At 46.0% G+C, this 21,820-nt stretch overlaps 1 protein-coding gene across 1 annotated transcript in view; it reads right to left on the reverse strand.

The window, feature by feature from the left end:
* tmeff2a (transmembrane protein with EGF-like and two follistatin-like domains 2a) overlaps window positions 1-21,820 on the reverse strand; it is a 194,112-nt gene that overhangs the window by 165,458 nt on the left and 6,834 nt on the right. The gene's annotated exons all lie outside the window — the stretch shown is intronic.

A 21,820-nucleotide genomic window follows, 5' to 3' on the forward strand; every position in this document is an offset into this window, starting at 1 on the left:
AGGCCCCAACCCTCCCTCCACGTCAGATTCTCCGCAGTGCTGGCGTGGAACACATTCGGAACAAGGTGGTGTGCAGATGTCGGGACTCATCTGAACAATGCCTGGAGATGCCTTCATGGATTTCAGGATGGAAACCGCTCACAATCCTGGATCTTCTGAACGCTATAGCTGGGGTCAGAGGTGCATCTGTAGGTGGACTTTCCAGATCAGTGTCCTGGCGGGAGTCCATCTTCCAACCTCAAATGTTCCTGTAGATCCATCTGCATTCTCAGGAGGTCCATCTGCCTGTCTAGAATGCTCCGGGAAAACTACTTCCATTTTCACGAGGTCCACCTTCTTTCTTCAATGGTGGGTCAGTGATGTTGGACGCACCATGCAGACCTGCCTCACCACAGAATATGGCATAAAGCAATATTAATGAGATCGTGCCGGATGTTATAACATTGGCCGCCATAGTGGCAAAATGGGTAAATTCTGCTCTGTATCTATATGCCGAGCACAGAAAATCTGGAGGCTACTGCCATCACACTGGTGGGGTGGGGCCTGATCAAGTTGGCAACACCGGATCCACAGTTATCAGAGAGCCCTTTTAACTGCATTAAAACACAACTTTTCCTCCTCACCCAGCCCCCACCCTGGCGCCACAGAGGATGCCCCACAAGCACCATGACAACTCAGCCCACACAAGGCAAACGGCATGCTTGCCTTCATTGGCCGGGGCATTGAGTATAAGAATTGGCAAGTCATGTTGCAGCTGTGTAGAACCTTAGTTAGGCCACACTTGGAGTATAGTGTTCAATTCTGGTCGCCACACTACCAGAAGGATGTGGAGGCTTTAGAGAGGGTGCAGAAGAGATTTACCAGAATGTTGCCTGGTATGGAGGACATTAACTATGAGGAGCGGTTGAATAAACTCGGTTTGTTCTCACTGGAACGAAGGAGGTTGAGGGGAGACCTGATAGAGGTCTACAAAATTATGAGGGGCATAGACAGAGTGGATAGTCAGAGGCTTTTCCCCAGGGTAAAGGGGTCAATTACAAGGGGGCATAGATTTAAGGTGCGAGGGGCAAGGTTTAGAGTAGATGTACGAGGCAAGTTTTTTTTTTTTTTTTTTTTTTACACAGAGGGTAGTGGGTGCCTGGAACTCGCTACCGGAGGAGGTGGTGGAAGCAGGGACGATAGTGACATTTAAGGGGCATCTTGACAAATACATGAATAGGATGGGAATACAGACCCAGGAAGTGTAGAAGATTGTAGTTTAGTCGGGCAGCATGGTTGGCACGGGCTTGGAGGGCTGAAGGGCCTGTTCCTGTGCTGTACTGTTCTTTGTATAAAGGGATCCCCCCTCCCCCGCGCAGTGGGCCCGTCCCTAGCACAGCGCAGCCTGGGCATGTGCCTCCCCCAGGAGCTATACTTCCCCGTGTGTCCCAGGTGGGTTCTACTTGACTGCTTCCTGATGTGTTGGGTATGCCGGGTCAGCGAGGACTGCGTTTACTGCAGCAGAGAGAGAGACAGGCTTCCAACACTTGAAGAAATGCAACTCGATTTTATTGAACTCTTAACTATCATACATACTTTAACTGTGGGTTGACACCATGCTGACTTGACTGGAGACCTGAGGCTAACCTGACCAGACTATCTTACTACCACATGGTGTATGTTCTAGTTGCTGCTCACAGGCTCTGACTGTCTCAGAGGATGGATCCCAAGAGAGCAGGAGAACTAGTGCCCTCTGGCTTTATAGTGGTTGTGTCCTGTCTGGTGATTGGCTGCTGTGTTGTGTGTTCACTGGTCATCCTGTGTGTCAATCACTGCCTGTCTGTGCACCATCATATACCTGTGTGTATATTATGACATCTCCCCCCCCCCTTTTCTTTACTTATTTAAAAAAATGTGTGTAGGTCAATAAATAGTGAGTGTGTGTGTGTGTATAGGAGCCTGACTATATACAAAGTATGTTAACGTATTTACATGGGAAGGTGTCTAGTGCAGATAGAGGGCAGATAACAAATTAGGAAGAAACAATATGTACAGATGTGTAAACGGATCACAAGGTAATGCAACATTCAGTCTATAATTTCAGTCTCTGTGGCGGGCGACGAATTCTGGTTGACGCCTCAAGGGTGGGTCAGGGGCCGCCTGCACTTGAACGGGCAGAACTGCCTCCAATGTAGAGGTCGGTAAAAGAACTGGCAGATCGGTGGCCTCGTGGAAGGGCGTGTTCTGAGGAACCAGCATGCGACGCGGGCCATCACGTTCAAGTGGCAGGCGTGGAAGTAGCCACAGTGCCTGCCTATTACGCCGAAGAAAGGAGCCATCATGTATGCAAACGAGGAACGATCTCGGGGCCACTTGCTTAACCACCACAGCCGTGGCAGACCAGCCACCGTCAGGTAGCTGAACACGAACTCGGTCAGCAGGAGCCAGAGCAGCGAGATCTCTGGCGTGGGCGTCGTACACCGACTTGCATTGATCCCGAGACTGTTGCATCCTCTGCAGGACCGGAGAATTGTCAATGTCCGGGATGTGGATAGCCGGCACCGTCGTCCGTAGAGTGCGGTTCATTTGCAGCTGTGCTGGGGACAGGCCAGCGGACAAAGGAGTCACCCTGTAGGCTAACAGCGCCAGGTTAAAATCCGAACCCGAGTCAGCAGCTTTGCACAACAGTCTTTTAACAATGTGGACCCCCTTTTCAGCCTTCCCATTCAACTGGGGGTAGTAGGGGCTTGAAGTGTCGTGCGTAAAATTGTACAGCCGGGCAAAATCCGTCCACTCCTGGCTGAAGAAACGAGGGCCATTATCATTCATAATTGTAAGTGGAATGCCATGATGGGCAAAAGTCTCTTTGCATGCCTTGATGACTGTTGCTGATGTGAGGTCAGTCAGTCTGACCACCTCGGGGTAGTTGGACAAGTAGTCCACGAGGAGGACATCGGCCCTTTGCATGAAAGAGGTCAACACCAACTCTGGACCATGGGGAGGACACCAGTTCATGCGGCTGTAGAGTCTCTTTGGGCTGAGCCGGCTGGAACCTTTGACACGTTGGGCAATTGGGGACCGTGTTGGCGATATCCTGACTGATGCCTGGCCAATATACTGCCTCTCGGGCTCGACGGCGACACTTATCGACCCCCAGGTGACCCTCGCGGATTTGGCAGAGGACCAGCTCTCGCATGCTCTGTGGGATTACTATCCTGTCCAGCTTAATTAATATGCCGTCCACTACCGCTAGATCATCCTTTATATTATAAAACTGGGGGCACTGCCCCTTTTGCCAACCATCCGTGAAATGTCGCATTACCCGCTGGAGTAAAGGATCCCTGGCCGCCTCCTGACGAATTTGCACAACCCTTTCATCAGTGGCCGGAAAGTTGGATGCATAAAACTTCACCTGAGCGTCTATCTGACTGACAATGTCCGACTGCTCACATGGCGTGGTGATGGATCTAGAGAGTGAGTTGGCCACAGTGAGCTCTTTGCCCGGGGTGTAGACCAGGTCAAAATTGTAGCGGCGGAGTTTGAGGAGGATACGTTGGAGCCGTGGCATCATATCATTGAGGTATTTTTGGATGATGTGAACCAATGGGCTGTGATCTGTCTCGATCGTGAATTTGGGGAGTCCATACACGTAATCATGGAATTTGTCAATCCCTGTGAGGAGGCCCAGGCATTCTTTTTCAATCTGAGCGTATCGTTGCTCAGTAGGTGTCATGGCTCTAGAGGCATATGCGACTGGGGCCCAGAAGGAGGATTCGTCCCGCTGGAGGAGTACTGCCCCAATGCCAGCATGGCTCACGTCAGTGGAGATCTTTGTCTCCTTGGCAGAGTCGGAAAACGCCAGGACCGGGGCCTTGGTGAGTTTCGCCCTGAGCTCACGCCACTCTTGCTGATGAGCGGGGAGCCACTGGAAGTCCGTTGTTTTTTTGACAAGATTGCGGAGAGCTGTGGTGTGTGATGCAAGGTTGGAGATAAACCTCCCAAGGAAATTGACCATCCCTAGGAAGCGGAGGACCGCCTTCTTGTCCTCCGGGGTCTTCATGGCATTGATCGGCGACACCTTGTCTGCATCTGGCTGCACACCGAACTGTGAAATGTGGTCACCAAGGAACTTTATTTCTGCTTGACCGAACGAGCATTTGGCTCTATTGAGTCGGAGGCCATGCTCGTGGATCCTGTGGATCTCGCTTGAGGCGATCGATGTACTCCTGAGGGGTTGTGGACCAGATAATAATGGCATCGACGTACACTCGCATCCCCTCGATGCCCTCCATCATTTGCTCCATTATGCGGTGGAACACCTCCGAGGCGGAGATGATGCCAAAGGGCATCCGGTTGTAACAGTAGCAACCGAACGGGGTGTTAAATGTATACAACCTTCGACTGGACGCATCCAGCTGTATTTGCTAAAACCCCTTGGAGGCATCCAGCTTCGTGAAAAACTTGGCGTGAGCCATATCGCTGGTGAGCTCTTCTCGTTTAGGTATAGGGTAGTAGCGTTCCCTCATGATGTTACGGTTCAAATCTTTGGGGTCTATACAAATGCGAAGTTCCCCTGACGGTTGTTTGACACAGACCATGGAGCTAACCCAGTCCGTGGGTTCAGTGTCCTTAGAAATGACGCCCTGGCCCTGGAGGTCTTGCAACTGCTGCTTGAGGTGGTCCTTAAGGGGTGCCGGAACCCAACGCAGTGCATGAACCACAGGTGTGGCGTTCGGTTTCAGCAGTATCTTCTATGGGTAAGGCAGTGTACCCATACACTACCTTACCGATAAACTGTGGAAGACGCTGTGGTATTGTGCTATGATGTCATGGAAGCTGACATCTGGTGAGGCCCTTGTCTCTGCGGACAACATGGTGTGAACCCATTGCACAAGATTCAGGATTCTGCAGGCCCGAGCACCGAGCAGGGAAGCTCTGTTGGTTCCTACAATTTCAAAACGCAGGGTTGCTTGTGAAGAACGGTGGGATACCGCAAGCTGGCATGAGCCACTGGCAGCAATGGCATTGCCATTGTAGCCGAGGAGCTGGCAGGCCGGTGGAAGAATGCTTGGCTTGACATGGATGGTGTCAAGGCCAGACGTTGAAATGAGGTTCGCTGAAGCACCGGTGTCCAGCCTTTAGCGTATGCGAGCCTTGTTGACCGTAAGGGTGGCACACCACTAGTCGTCTGGATCAATGCTCATCACTGGGAGTTGTTTCACCTTCTTCGCTGAAAGCATCGTATGCTTGGTGATGATGCCCACCCGGAATGGGGATGCGAGGCCCTCGGTGTCGGAATCTGGAACCATGTCGGAGTCGGAGTCTGCAATGGGTTGCTGTACTGACCGGACGTTCCTGCGCTATGACGGGGATCGCTGTGTATTGAGCAGTTGAGCAGATCTGCACAGGGCTGCGTAGTGGCCAAGCTTGCCACACTGGAGACAGCGACGAGATTTCGCGGGATATTGCCGCTTTAAAGGGGCGGAGCCACAGTTGTTGCACGTCATGGTGTCGACGTCAGGACGCTCCGTGCGCCACCGCGCATGCACGGTGCGGTCGAACGATGTGCGCACCTGCGGAGTTCGGCCGACGGCCTCGCCGTCCCCTTGGTCGTGGCGCGCATGCGCAGGAGGCCGGGAAAAGCACGCAAAATGGCCGCCCTCATCCAGACTCAGGCCCTGGAGCTGTTTTACGGCCTCCACCCGCTCCGCATCGTGGGGGCCTTGCTGCGCCATCTCTGCCACCTTGATAGGGGAGTACCGGTTGTTAGCGTGCTCGTGGAGGACGCAGGTTTCGATGGCGATGGTAAGGGTGAGCTGCTTAACTTGAAGGAGCTGCTGGCAAAGGGGATCGGAGTGGACCCCGAAAACGATCTAGTCGCGGATCATGGAGTCGGAAGTGGAGCTGTAGTTGCAGGACTGCGCGAGTTTACGGAGATGGGTTAAGAACGACTAAAAAGGTTCATCCTTACCCTGAAGCCTCTGCTGGAACACATAGCGTTCAAAGCTCTCGTTGACTTCAATGTCACAGTGGCTGTCGAACTTCAGCAGGACTGTTTTAAACTTTGTCTTATCCTCACCTTCAGCAAAGGTGAGGGAGTTGCAGATGTGGATAGCGTGGTCCCCGGCTGTAGAGAGGAAGAGAGCGATCTTCCTGGCATCTGGTGCAGTTTCCAGGTCGGTGGCGTCAAGATACAGCTGGAACTTCTGCCTGAAAATGTTCCAGTTAGCACTGAGGTTGCCGGTGATGCGCAGCTGCGGGGGAGGGCGGACGCTGTCCATGTCACCGAATGGCTGGTCAAAGGCAGACTATCTCAAGGTAGGTCTGTCAAACTCAAGCATGACTCACTGGTACCATGTGTTGAGTATGCCGGGTCTGCGAGGACTATGTTTACTGCAGCAGTGAGAGCGACAGGCTTCCAACACTTGAAGAAATGCAACTCGATTTTATTGAATTCTTAACTATCATGCATACTTTAACTGTGGGTTGACACTATGCTGACTTGACTGGAGAGCTGAGGGTAACCTAACCAGACTATCTTACTACCACATGGTGTATGTTCCAGTTGCTGCTCACGGGCTCTGACTGTCTCAGAGGCTGGATCCCAAGAGAGCGGGAAAACTAGTGCCCTCTGGCTTTATAGTGGTCGTGTCCTGTCTAGTGATTGGCTGCTGTGTTCTGTGTGTTCATTGGTCATCCTGTGTGTCAATCACTGCCTATCTGTGCACCATCATATACCTGTGTGTATATTATGACACTTCCCGTTTTTGAATACCCATTTTAAACCTCACAGACCCGATGGGAATTCCTTAACCTGGTGGGGGAGGGCAAGCCCACTGTCAAGGAAAATCTCATTTTCAGATACCTTCAGGATTTTGCACCCACTTTGTTGTTTGCACTCACACTGAACATGCGTGGAAAAATTGCCCCCATTTGTTTTTCATGTCTTTTATTCTCTACGCAGATCAGATTTCTGGAACCCGTTTGACTCCCATTACAAAAGATGTTCCCTGCTTGTAAGGATGTCCATGAACCTAACCCCTGTGTGAATTTCCTGTACAGACTGGCTTTAAGCAGCACAGGCTAGATTCAAGTGGTGCACAACACTCAGTCCAGTCATGAGCAACATGGTCAGTACTGCAGGATACAGTACTAACAAGTAAATACTTCAGGAAATAGATCATTCAGATGTACAGGCAACACAAGGGAGGTGTGCTGCATGCAATGAGCAGCTGATTGCTCATCAAAATCTCTACACCCCCCCCCACACACACTTTGGGGGCTATCAAATTTAGCACTCATAGAATATCACCTTCAAGCTGCACAGGTAGAGAACAAATTTCACAAAGACAAGTTTGTTTTCCACAAAACTATAAAAAATAGGCAGTCACATATGTCTGTGCTTTGTGGAGTTTTCAGGGATATGATAGTTTTTTCCTAAATTTCATTGGAAATAACCATTATGTCGGGATGACAATTACTCCAATTCAAAATATTAACAGTTCAAAACCAAATGACTGCAGAATAAATCCTGTACATTTTGTCTTTAATGGCATGGAAATCTTAGCAGTTACTGTATTTTATTCCATTACCGATTTAGATCCAGCTGACAATACTTATGTTTGACTGGCAAGCCAAGGAAGTAAACAATAAATAGGTATGAGAATTTCATATACAAATGGATTATACATAGAAAGCAATAATAACAAATCTGACAGTGATAAAAATCAAATGGTCTATTCAAAATTATTTAGAGTTTAAAATAAATTCAGCAAGTAGCATATGACCTAAAACAACAAGAAAAATGGACACATTCTACAGCTCTTGAATTATGCTTCCTTGTGAACATTAGATTTTCCAGTCCGAGTTTGAAATATAACAAGACTTTAAAATTGCCATTTTGTTTCTTTCACTGCTGTTCAGCTTCTGGAAACTGCATGACAATGGAGGAAATTATAACTGTGGTATTGAATACGCCAAATCTAATTACATTTAGAGACTGGAGATATTAATAAATAATTACTTGATGGTTAGCTCTGTTAAGTAATAAGTCAAATAATTGAATAGCAAGGTAAATCAGCAAGTTGCAACAGCCTTAGATTTTTGTCAGTCATTAGCTAAATTAATTGAGATATTTTTAAGAAAATCCATTTTTAGAACAATCTAAATTATGTATTTGCCTTTAAATGGCCATTGCATTTATGGAAGGCTTTGATATTCCTCTTTTCTCACTTATAAACATTACAATAAATTGCACTAAAAAACACATCACTGTTGTGATAAAATCATGCTGAGAGAGATTGGCAAATGAATACATTAACCCCTCCATTACAGTCATAGACAATGGGTTTCTTACAAGTTAATAAGCATAATTTCATCCTATCCAATCACTTGTTCAAGGCATCATTGCAACACACGATTCGTGAATCTACCAGCTGCTCTCCACCCCCGAAAATAAATGCCAAATATTTCCTCAAATGTTGCATCTGCATAATGTCATTAAAAAGAAACATTCCACGAGAGTGCCCCTTCAATTATCTTTGTGTAATTTCTTCCTGTTGGCTAACAGTATGAGACGTTTACTTATTTACAGTTAGCATGATGTGCTTCCTGTATGTTTTCTATTGGCAATCTACAACTTTTTCTCTGGGAACCCTGAAGTTCAAATGTCAATGTTTGATACTTCCTAAATTTTCCTTGTCACACCCTATTAAATGTCAACGCTAAAGTATGAATATTTATTTAACATAATTAATGATCTGCTTAACTGTGTTTACCAAGAATGTCCTCAAGCGCTCGGACCAGAACCATCCTCAGGTTCAGTTCTCTCACCAGTAAACTGTCAAATTTAATGCCAGAATTTTGCCATTCAGGTCATTTCGCACAATTCATTAAACAGAGAAAGGCATCTATGGAGTATCAGTATATGCTGCACCCATTAACCTCAGCATAAGTCATCGCAAATATAAAACTTAAATAATGTTACTGCTTTTTCTGTATGCAGATTACATTTTTCTCTCCAAAACAGACCCACACACATCTACAGAAAATTGATTGACAGATAGCATTTACAGACCTAAAGTAAATGCATGATTAGGAGCTTTGCATGCAAACAATTAACTTTTTAACCCAATGCAGCTTCAAAGAATGGATTATATTTACAGAAAATTCATAATTAGTAAACTGTTGACACACAATAGAAGTTAAAAATGTACCAATAATCTCTTTTTTTTAAAGTTCTTTAACTTAAATGCATCTTAGATAATTCCCAAATAAATTGTAGCAGGTTGTATTGATCTGGTCAGCAATAGTCTGATTGGTTGTTCACTGTCAATTTTTGGACATAGCGCTTCACCATTTTGTTTAGTGTCTCTGTCACTTATGTGCTATGTACATAGTTGCTATGTGCTTCTGTAGCCATCTCAGATGGCCACCTGCAAAGGACCATGGGAATTATAGCCAACCCAGGTCTCAGACAGATTCGGAGCTTGTGTGTGTATTTACAACCCAGACAGCTAGACGTGATCGAAACCCCCGCTCGTTTGCATTCTAATGGCCCATTTCCCCAGAACAATAGGACTGCACAGACTGATCGTTGCCACTCCCTTTATTCAGGGAGCCCAAACAGCAAAGGTCAATGACCACCCAGCCATCAAGGCACCCGCCCCTTTATTGGCCAAAATCGAAGGCAGTGATCGAAGCCTGTCGAATTATTGAGTCCAAGTTAAGGACTGCCCCAAAGAGCGCGAAATCCCAGAGGGAAAAGAAGAGACGCAGCCATGTGTTCAGTCTCTCTTAGATCCGGCCTATGCCAACCCAAGTGCAGCATAACGACCAGACAGACAAATTCAAGACCAATGATCGCTACCAGACGGATGAGCCCAGCAGAAACATAGCCACTTCTTCCACCCAGCCACGCAAGATCTGGACAAAGGCCTTGTCCACCTGCATAGAGCCGGTTACCCTGAAGTCAAGTATAGGTTATTGTAGTTGTTAAGTGCAGTTTAACTTGTAGTGTTTTGTGTTACATGTCAAAGTAATCCTTGTGTGTAAATAAACCATCTTTGAACCTGAACTAACCAACTGGTTGTATGGTCCTTTGATCGATATCCGGGAAAGCCTTGTGGTGGTATCATTTGATACCTGGCGACTCTAAAGAGCATCATTATTAATTGGTGATTCCGGTGCCAATTGGCAACATTATTGGCGAACTCTGACAGGACTCGATTAGAAGTGACTTTATCACTCCGAGAGAACCCACAAACTTTGAATCCAATTGCGAGAAAGAAAGAACCACATCCACCAAATAACCGAATTTCAGAAGTGTGTGCTACCCCGCATGCGCACCTAACAGGTACATTCATTAGAATTGTGTACAACTATCGAGGGATTGTGAGCCGGAAAATAGCTTAAACCATACCCGCTGTTCAAATCGCCGCCTTATTCCCCGGTCCCAAATTAAAAGGAGAAAGAGATAAGAGAAGTAATGGCCACTAAAGCAATGGAAAGATTGATGAATCCACAGGAACCCAAGGTCGCAGCGACCAACAGGGCAGTGCAATGCCTCATATGGGAGGAAGAGTTAAGGAAACACTTAAAGGGGAAAGGAAAATTCAACCCTTTGGTTGAATTTTTGCGCTAATGATGAGTCAGGTCCAGGAAAGATAGATCAAACTTGGTGGGAGAACCTAAGCGAGGTCCACAAGAAAAATGTAGTGAAAGTCAGAAAGCCGATGGCAATAGTGTCCTGTTTGGCACAGTTGCGAGTGACAGTCTACGGACAGTTGAACCACGCACACCTAAAATGAGGAGGACACCACTAAATGGTCCCGCACCTCAGTCTCGCATGCCACAGACGCAGGTCAAAAGGCTTGTGTAAACTACGACCCCACAAACAACACACACAATGAAGTTTGGGTATTGAAACAACTTTCTAGAGCATGGGAACAAACCCTACACCGACAGACAGATCAGGACGACATAGAAGCAAACATGCACCCACTTAGGACTAGCCAGAACCCAGCATGGATAAACGAGGGTAGACACGAGGGACAGCATCCCAGAGCACAGGCACCACAAGGTTGTTGCAATTGTGGCCACATAGGACATTATGCCTGCGATTGCCGACGAAACCCACCGAACCAGCACCGATACCAACAACCAAACCCCGCACCTAGGAACAGTGTTAGGCCCATGCATAACGTTAGTGCCGGTTCAGACGACTTAGCGTTTAGCTCCACAGGTTGACGGTGTTCAGACTCCCCAACTTGGGTCTGTGACACATGCTGGGACAAATCAGGCAGACAAGTAGTTACAGGCACAGTCCGGGGACATACGTCGAATTTCTTTGGGACACAGGAGGATTCCGCACCACTTTGAACTCCTCCACCATATTTCATCAGGACAAATGACCCACCACAGACACCATCACCTAGTGGATTCACCGGCCACATAGAAGGATAGATCACAGCTCCCATACCCATTCAGATAGGGAACATTAGCACCAAACACCATCATTTTAGTTGACTTACCCCAAATGCAGAGTGCATTTTAGGCATTGATTTTATGAGCTCCCATAACCTTTCGTTTGACCCAGTAAACAAATGTGTATGGCGAATGGCCAAAACAGCTAGGGCCCCCGCTACGCTCAATGTAGGGGGTTATGAAAACAGGATTTGCTCAGTAGGGGACTATTGGTTTAATCCGCAAACAATTAGTGCAGACCAGACGATTAGAGAGGTCCTCATAAAACACAAAGCTTTGTTCGCACAACACAAACACGACTGTGATGATCACAGGTACAGTAAAGATTTCAGGTCCCAATCCAAAGCCATAATAGCAATACGGTTTCCCACAGCAAGCCGAGGATGAGATTTTGAAGGTTATTAACAGTTTGTTAGACCAAGGAGTTATTCGACCTGTAGCGTCCACAAATAATGCCCCAATTTGGCCCGTAAAAAAGCCCAATGGCGACTAACGATCGACTACCGAGAACTTAATAAAGTAACTCCTTTAGCAGCTCCCACCGTTGCCACGAGTCCCAAAACCATGCTCAAGCAGGGAGTACAAGAAAAGTACTTCAGTGCTGGACATCAGCAATGGCTTTTGGTCCATCCCGCTAGCAAGACCCGTCAATATAAGTTCACGTTCACATTTCAAGGGCAGCAGTATACGTGGACATGCCTTCCGCAAGGATTCCACAACTCCCCTTCCATTTCCCACCGACAATTGGCCAACGGACTTTGCACACTTTCCCGCCCCGAATGCCTTGTCCAGTATTTGGACGACTTACTCCTACAGACGGACACAAAGGAAGAGCATGTAAAGCTTCTTTTGGAATTACTAGGTGTTTTGCAATCCATTGGATGCAAGGTCAACTCCAAAAATGCCCAGATCTTAAGAGAAAAGGTCCTTTATTTAGGCACCTTTGTCACCCACGGGTAGAGAGAGATCGAACAGAAGCGAATTGAGTCAATAGTTAAATTGCCCCTGCCCCACAATATCACTGCACTCCGGTCTTCTTAGGATTAATTGGATATTGTAGGAACCATATAGATGGTTTTGCCACAAAAGCAGCCCCACTCTCAGAGCTCCTTAAAAAGAACGCCCCATGGGAATGGCTTCCTCAGCACACAGACGCCATCGATGAATTAAAACGCACCCTAGGCACAGTCCCCGTTTTGCAAGTTCCAGACCCACACTCTCCCTATGCCATAGAAGTAGCAATAACCGACCGAACCCTATCAGCAATACTCCTACAGGAAAGACATGACCGCTTAGGACCCGTAGCCTATGCCTCACGAAGTTTGGATCCCGTAGAGCAAGGATTTACAGCCTGCAAACAGCACTTGCTTGCAGTCTTTTGGGCAGTACAGTATTTTGCACACATCACAGGCCTTAACCTAGTAACGATTTTAACAGAGCACACCCCAATGCAGCTATTGTTAGATGGTAGGTTAAAGGACGGTTCAGTCAGCCAGATCAGAGCAGCTCGCTGGACACTGTTGTTACAAGGGACATTAAAGTCAAATGTACAAAGACCCACACATTTCCAGCAGATAACCTTCAGTATGCAGGGGCCCTCAATGAGTGCCAGATCATAGCAGCCCAACACCACACAGGACCCTTTATTCCAAAGTCACTGCACACGCGAGCAGGCAGTAAAACGCAGAATCACACACCATAGACAATGCTTTAAAGATTTATGTAGGCGGTTCCTCCACGATAGAAAATGGGAAAAGAATAACTGGTTGTGGAATTTATGTGCAAGACGCACAGGGAAGCGCATTAGTATCTTTAAAATTGCCTGGCCACCTAGGATCACAAGCAGAACTAGCAGCCATAGCATATGTAGTGTAGCACCTTGATTCCTTTCCAACTCCCGCAGACATACATTCGGATAGTTTATATGTGTGCAATAGCTTGTCAGAATTCCTGCCCCTGTGGGAATCTAGAGGATTTGTTTCAGCCGATGGAAAACCCACACCCTCAGCCACATTGTTGAAACACATTCTAAGGACAGCTAAAGACCGCACGTATGGTATTATTAAAGTGAGAAGCTATCATCGTTCTTCCCCACCCGGCAACGTTGCTTTGGCTAAATCAGGATCACGCCACGGTCGCTTTTGGCAAACTCCCGAAAGTGAACCGATACACGCAGTCTAGGTTTCTCAGACCAATATCAAGGATCTATTCCAGGCCCAAAAGGCAGACGCCACTTTCAAACATGTTTTAGACGGTAACTTCCCAGCCCCCTATGACAAATGCAAGGACTCACTGACAGTACAGGATGGGATAGTTTTGAAAAATGGAATTTATGTGGTCCCCACCCAGGACAGAAACCAGATAATTTACCAGTTTCATGATGGACACAGACATCAGCGGATAGACAATACCATTGCCCATTTAAGACCTTTGTGCTGCTGGCCCAATTTAAAATCCGATGTAACACATTATATTGAGAATAGTTTAATCTGTGCACAGAACAATCCTGAAAGGTACTCCAAGAAGGGACAATTAAGACACACCCGACTTGTTAATGGCCCTTGGACAAATTTGCAACTCAACTACATTGGCCCCCTCTCCCCTTGCAGAAATGGTTTCAAATACGTATTAGTGGAAATCGACACCTTCACAAAATGGGTAGAAGCATTTCCCTCATGGACAAACACTGCAAAGGCTACAGCTAAGATTTTGACCCAACAGATATTTACACGCTGTGGCTCCCCCGCAGCATTGATTCAGACCAAGGTTCCCATTTCACTGGCAGAGTCATGCAAAATGTCCTAACGATTTTTGGAATCAAACAAAAATGTCACATCGCATATCACCCCCAATCCAAAGGCATTGTTGAGAGAATGAATCGCACTTTAAAAGCGACCATTAGAAAGATGGTACAACAGAATAATACCACATGGGGCACAGTTCTCCCATTTGCCCTTATGTTTATTCGGAACACCGTTTCCAGTTCCACAGGTTTCACCCCCCACACTCTCATGACCGGACGGCCCATGAAAGGAATTGAATATATATTAGGTCTTGATTTGGCAAGTCCCACAGTCACCGCCCTCACCCATGAAAAAGTGGTCCAACAAGTCACAGACATTATAAAAGCAGCACAGCTCGCTGCAGCTGTCCGACTAGGCGCTAGAAGGAAGCAGAGTAAAGCTTGCTTTGACAAAACTGACCACCCCGTAGAGTACACAGTCGGTCAGCAAGTAATGGTTTCCCTTTACAATCTCAGTTCCTTCCTCTCCCCCAAATTTGCAGGACCCTACTCCATTTTGGACAAAGTAAGCCCCTCTGTGTACAAGAAACGTACCCCAATGGTAAAACTGGTTGGTTCCACATCAGCCAGCTCAAAGTCTATGGAACCCTATGTATCCACTCCCACCACATCTCCCTAGCATAGATCATAGAATTTACAGTGCAGAAGGAGGCCATTCAGCCCATCGAGTCTGCACCGGCTCTTAGAAAGAGCACCCTACCCAAGGTTAACACCTCCACCCTATCCCCATAACCAAATAGCAGATGATTCTGCCCCGCCCATCGACAACCTAGTCCAACCCTTCCCCAGCCCTGACAGCATGTCCACGCCCACAGAGGCAACCTGGTCTCCGTCCACAGGTACGACCTTCCACCTTGAGCTTGACTCTGACGACAGCCTCCCCGAATTGACCATGATCACTGGTACAACCTTCCCGGCCCCAGTCACTCCAGCCCCCGGTACCACGACCAAGGCATGTTTGGTCCCCTATACCCCCTTCCACAGCCACAGCCACCGCCCGACAACAGTAACCTGCCCTTCACTGCCACCGCCCCTACGCCTCATGACGAACGAACCACTTTTTGGCACTGCGACAACTCTTGTAGACTGGTTAGACATGATGATTCGGATTCCATGATGGCCCACGTGGCCATGGCACAAAAGCGGCAGACATGAGTCTGGCAACCATGAGATGGTGATGGTTGTGGTAATCCTTTTACAACGCTTTTTGATGCAGAACCCGGAGGTGTCCAGATGATGAGAAAAAGACGCCGCATAAGAATTACGGTGTCCTACTTTCTGATGGAGCCTGCCCGCCTTATTATTTTCCTTCTTTCTTTCTTCTTGTTAGATTTTAATTAATGTCGGCCTGACACCCAATTTCTTGATACAGTCATAGTTACTCTTCCGATGCCATTTACTGACCAATGGCCGTTAAAGGAACAATTGTTGGATCTCACATGTGTTACAAATTCTTTCCGCTCGTTTAGGTCACCGAAGTAGGGAATAATGATACTATTCCCCGCCCTACCGAGGACCCCAAATGCATCTGGTCAGTTAAGCTCGGGTAGTGGCACAACGGCACTGATCACCGCCCTACCCGGGGATTCCACCCATTCTTGCCCTGCCACGGCCCACACGCACCTCATGTTCCCGTCACTTTGAGTACTCTGGAATGGTTCTTTACACATTTCACTGTCTTTGGCAGGTCTTAGTTTTCCCTTCTCTGCTCTTTTATTGTGGTTTAAAGAATGCCCTTTTCCAGTCTGTAAATTCATCCCTTTACCTTCCTTCACCCTCTGGTCGTTCCCCACCTGATATTTACATGCTTGACACACTTGGTTGCCACATATGCTCTACACGCGAACTACCTTTGGACGCTGGGACGAAGAAACCTTATAAAACTGGCCGCCCTAAAATTTGGCTGATTAAGATGAGCCTCAACCACCACTGGTTGCAAGTAAAGAAAAGACTGGTCGGAGAAATTGTCCGGCCACTCCCCGCAAGGACTGATGACCTACATTGTGATCATCGCTGGACTCCTACAACTGCGCGCGTTACAAGCCTCTGTACCACACACCACACCAGCCCCGATCACCACCACACAACATGACACGCCTAGCCCGGACACCACACCACACAGAGATAGACACTGAAACCCCCACTTGGTGCAAAAACATTGCCAAATGGTACGCCCTTTCATACACAGTAGAGGCCCTTCTGGTAATTGCAATAATCTGCAGTGTCATCCAGACACTTAGACTCCGCAAGTGGCAAAAAAGAGCTTCCCACTCCCCGATATATACACTCCCACCCCCCTTCTTTGGAATTCACCCAACTCAACAAACACTGTAATTGCTGATAAAAATAAAGACCGTATACCTCTCTAACTTTGATGGATTAAGTAGGAATGACATGCTGCTGTTTTGAAATCTTGTATTGTACACAAGTTCTTTTTTGATATTTGCCAGCAGCATGAGAGTAGCTTAGATAGTGTTAGTTAGATATTCAATTGTGCCGATCAGTGAAATGTTTTATAGTGACCCGGTAGAAATTATGAATGTATGATGTGTTAATAAAAATGTTAGGTAAATGCTCCAAAAACATAGGCAGAGTAGAGTAGAACCTGTCCTTGACCAAGGGGAACGGGCACACCAGGGATGGATAAGGGATCAACAATGTGATCCACCACGCTTCGCATTCAGGATCAAGGGATGTAGCCATGGGAAAGCCCTGCAAAGGACCATGGGAATTATGGCCAACCCAGGACTCAAGAGCTCGTATGTGTATTTGCAACCCAGACAGCTAGACGCGATCGAAACCCCCGCTCGTTTGCATTCTGATGGCCCATTTCCCCAGAACAATAGGACTGCATTCAAGAAACCGATATAGCCACAGACTGATTGGCGCCACTCCCTTTACTCAGGGAGCCCAAACAGCCATGGTCAATGACCGTTAAGGACACGCTCAGCCATCAAGGCACCCGCCCTTTTATTGGCCAAAATCGAAGGCAGTGATCGAAGCCGGTCGAATTATTGGGTCCAAGTTAAGAACTGCCCCAAAGAGCGCAAAATCCCAGAGGGACAAGAAGAGACACAGTCATGTGTTCAGTCTCTCTTGGATCCGGCCTATGCCAACCCAAGTGCAGCATAATGACCAGACAGACAAGTTCAAGACCAAAGATCGCTACCAGACGGATCAGCCCAGCAGAAATAGAGCCACTTCTTCCACCCAGCCACGCAAGGTCCGGACAAAGGCCTTGTCCATCTGCATAGAGCTGGCTGCCCTGAAGTTAAGTATAGGTTATTGTAGTTGTTAGGTGTAGTTTAATTTGTAGTGTTTTGTGTTGCATGTCGAAGTAATCCTTGTGTGTAAATAAACCATCTTTGAACTTGAACTGACTAACTGGTTGTATGGTCCTTTGATCGATATCCGGGAAAGCCTTGTGGTGGTATCATTTGATACCTGGCGACTCTAAAGAGCATCATTATTAATTGGCAACATTAATTGGTGACTCTGGTGCCGATTGGCAACACTTCCATTGCATTGAACATATTCAATACATTCTCTTAACAGCCACTGCAGATATATTATCTTCTGGCACAGTGCATTCCTTTTCAAGACTGTAATTTGCAACCCACCCAAGAAGCTCACCCTTAAATTTAGTACTCACTCCACTTCCTCTTTTTCCAACATCTTTTCCTTCAAGTTCTGAAATATATTGTTGCATTGCAGCAACTCATCCAGTTCTCCCATCATTTTTTACTTGACACTCTTCAACTTAACTTCTGTCCTGCCAACAGAACCAAGACCACACTGGTCAAATCACAAACATTTTGTTATGGATAAAATCCTGGCTTTGTCAGTCCACATCCTCTTCTATTTCTGATTTTGAACATCATTGGTAATGCCACTCTCCTCCAACATCTCTCCTCTGCAGTCCCACTTCTTTGGCATGGTATTTGGAGTTTGTTGTGTATGAAAAAGCAGCTGCTTCATTATCTGTAGTGGTTTTCTTCATACACCCATATGGCCATCAATGGTATTCTTCAGGAACTCATCCTTGGTCCCCTCCTTTACTTCATAAAGATAATCAGAAAGTATGGTGTCAACTTCCATACATATGCTGAACTATCTCAAATTCAACACCTATAAATGGATCCAAGTAGTATCGAAACTTTCTAAAATCAACAACTGGACAATTCCAAATTACTTCAGGTATATTGTTGGCAAAACCAAATAAATCTTGGTGTGGCTCCTGCCACCATATGTGATATCATCTGCTTCTACAACTATTACCTCATGCTGATTCAGGAAATATAGAGTCTCGTGTTCAAGCCCCAGAACTACTTTACCACCACCCTCTTTGCTTTAAAAACATGCCAATATATATTCAACTAATATTTAAAAAACAGAAATCATATTGACTGGACATAAAACTAAACCATCATGTTCTAGAAGCAGAATCAGTGATATAATACTTGATTAACTCATTCAGTATCTGCAAAATAATTATGCAATCCAAGTGGAAATTAGTCTCCATTATTTTTCCCAAACAGCAAGCCAGACTTGTATAAATGGCCATAATGATGGAGTTCATGCTTCTCAGCGCCCAGACTGATGAGCTTCCTGACCACTTATGTTGTAATGAATACAATTATAGGAATAACTAATCAGGAACATAATTATTTGGTATCAGTTGCACTGATTATTTGTTCCTCGTGTTACATATTTGCTGCTTTTTAGTGGCCTGGTAATGACTATTTTTCATACATTAATTCATAATCACAGACCTCTTGTTATACCTGATAGGGTTCATGGGCCTTATTTCCCTCTTCATTAATTTAAAGAAGAAACATATGCAAAGACTGAGGGTGCAGATGAGATTGTCAGCATGCTACCGGGCAGGAAGGACTTAATTTATACAGATGGTATGAAATAGAGATACTGGGATTGTTCCTGTTGTAGCAGAGGGTATTTAAGGTGCATTTTAATTAAGGTATACAAAGTATGAGGAGCAAATGAAGAGAAACTGTTGCCACTGGAAGGAGGATTTGTAACGAGAAGGAACATAATTAACAAAGGGAGCAGAGGGGAGGTAGAATCATTTTTTAAATCTACCAAGTTGTGATCTGGAATGCAGTGCCTAAATGGATGGCAGCAATATATAGATCAGTGCAAGGGATGAATTGAACAGTTCTTTCAAATAGTCAGCACAGGTACAATGAGCTGAGTGATCTTCTTGTATGCTGTATCATTCAATGATTTTACTGCTAATCTGAGGATTGCATTTATTTAAAATGATTTCAAGAAAAGGGAAAAGGAAAAGGACCCAAATGTGAGTAGAGGAGATAGTTTGGGTACAGACAAATTAGTATCCGTGAGGAGGAAAAGATACGACAACCAAAGCCAGAGCTCATTGGATGACAAGCGCAATAGAGTGTAACATTAAAAAGGAGGCATATAATAATACAAGTGAGAACTAGGCTGAATATAGGAAATTCAGAGGGGAAGTAAAAAAGGAAGGGGGAAGAAAAGGGTGTGTGTAAGAAGCGACTAGTAGCTAACATAAAAGAAAATCCTAAAGTCTTCCATAGGTATATACATAGTGAAAGAGGGCCGGTGGGGCTGATTAGGGAACAAAGAGGGAACAAATACATGGAGGCAGACGGCATGGTTAAGGTACTAAATGAATACTTTTCATTTGCTTTTATCAAGGAAGAGGAGGTAGTTGAGACAATAGATGTGCTAAAAATTGATCAAGAGGAGGCATCAGAAACGTTGACTGCACTTAACAATAATGCCAGAAGACTGGAGGATAGCAAATGCTGTCCCTTTGTTCAAGAAGGGGAGTAGAGACAACCTCGGTAACTGTAGACCAGTGAGCCTTACTTCTGTTGTGGGCAAAATCTTGGAAAGGTTTATAAGAGATAGGATGTATAATCATCTGGAAAGGAGTAATTTGATTAGAGATAGTTAACACGATTTTGTGAAGGGTAGGTCGTGCCTCACAAACCTTATTGTTCTTTGAGAACGTGACCAAACAGGTGGATGAGGGTAAAGCAGTTGATGTGGTGTATATGGATTTCCGTAAAGCGTTTGATAAGGTTCCCCACGGTAGGCTACTGCAGAAAATATGGAGGCATGGGATTCAGGGTGATTTAGGAGTTTGGATCAGAAATTGGCTAGCTGGAAGAAGACAAAGGGTGGTGGTTGATGGGATATGTTCAGACTGGAGTCCAGTTACCAGTGGTGTACCACAAGGATCTGTTTTGGGGCCACTGCTGTTTGTCATTTTTATAAATGACCTGGAGGAGGGCGTAGAAGGATGGGTGAGTAAATTTGCGGATGACACTAAAGTAGGTGGAGTTGTGGACAGTGCGGAAGGATGTTACAAGTTACAGAGGGACATAGATAAGCTGCACCGCTGAGCTGAGAGGTGGCAAATGGAGTTTAATGCAGAAAAGTGTGAGGTGATTCATTTTGGAAGGAATAACAGGAAGACAGAGTACTGGACTAATGGTAAGATTCTTGGCAGTGTGGATGAGCAGAGAGATCTCGGTATCCATGTACATAGATCCCTTGTTGCCACAAGAAAGTTGCCACCCAGATTGAGAGGGCTGTTAAGAAGGCGTACGGTTTGTTAGCTTTTATTGGTAGAGGGATTGAGTTTCGGAGCCATGAGGTCATGTTGCAGCTGTACAAAACTCTGGTGCGGCCACATTTGGAGTATTGCGTGCAATTCTGGTAGCCGCATTATAGGAAGGATGTGGAAGCATTGGAAAGGGTGCAGAGGAGATTTACCAGAATGTTGCCTGGTATGGAGGGAAGATCTTATGAGGAAAGGCTGAGGGACTTGAGGCTGTTTTCGTTAGAGAGAAGAAGGTTAAGAGGTGACTTAATTGAGGCATACAAGATGATCAGAGGATTGGATAGGGTGGACAGTGAGAGCCTTTTTCCTCAGATGGTGATGTCTAGCGCGAGGGGACATAGCTTTAAATTGAGGGGAGATAGATATAAGACAGATGTCAGAGATAGGTTCTTTACTCAGAGAGTAGTAAGGGCATGGAATGCCCTGCCTGCAACAGTAGTGAACTCGCCAACACTAAGGGCATTCAAATGGTCATTGGATAGACATATGGACGATAAGGGAATAGTGTAGATGGGCTTTAGAGTGGTTTCACAGGTCGGCGCAACATCGAGGGCCGAAGGGCCTGTACTGCGCTGTAATGTTCTATGTTAACATTGAGAAAACATCAGGCACATCCGAGGATGAGGGATGCAAGGGTGGAAATTGTGGCACTATTGGCTGTAATCTTCTATGGACACAGAAGTGAGTCACAAATCATAAATAATTGAATATGCAAATCTTATTCAAAAAAAGACAAAGATTAAGCCAGAAACTACTGGCCAGTCAGTTTAATGTCGATGGTGGGACAAGTTAGTCACTTGGACAATTGAGGATTCATTAAGGAAAGCCAGCACGGATTTTTAAAAAAGGAATATCATATTTAACTAACTTGACTGAGTATTTTGATGAGCCAAGTGCAAGGTAATTGATGAGGTCTATATCAA

Source organism: Scyliorhinus torazame, chromosome 2, assembly GCF_047496885.1.
Source record: "Scyliorhinus torazame isolate Kashiwa2021f chromosome 2, sScyTor2.1, whole genome shotgun sequence".
Classification (NCBI taxonomy): domain Eukaryota; kingdom Metazoa; phylum Chordata; class Chondrichthyes; order Carcharhiniformes; family Scyliorhinidae; genus Scyliorhinus; species Scyliorhinus torazame.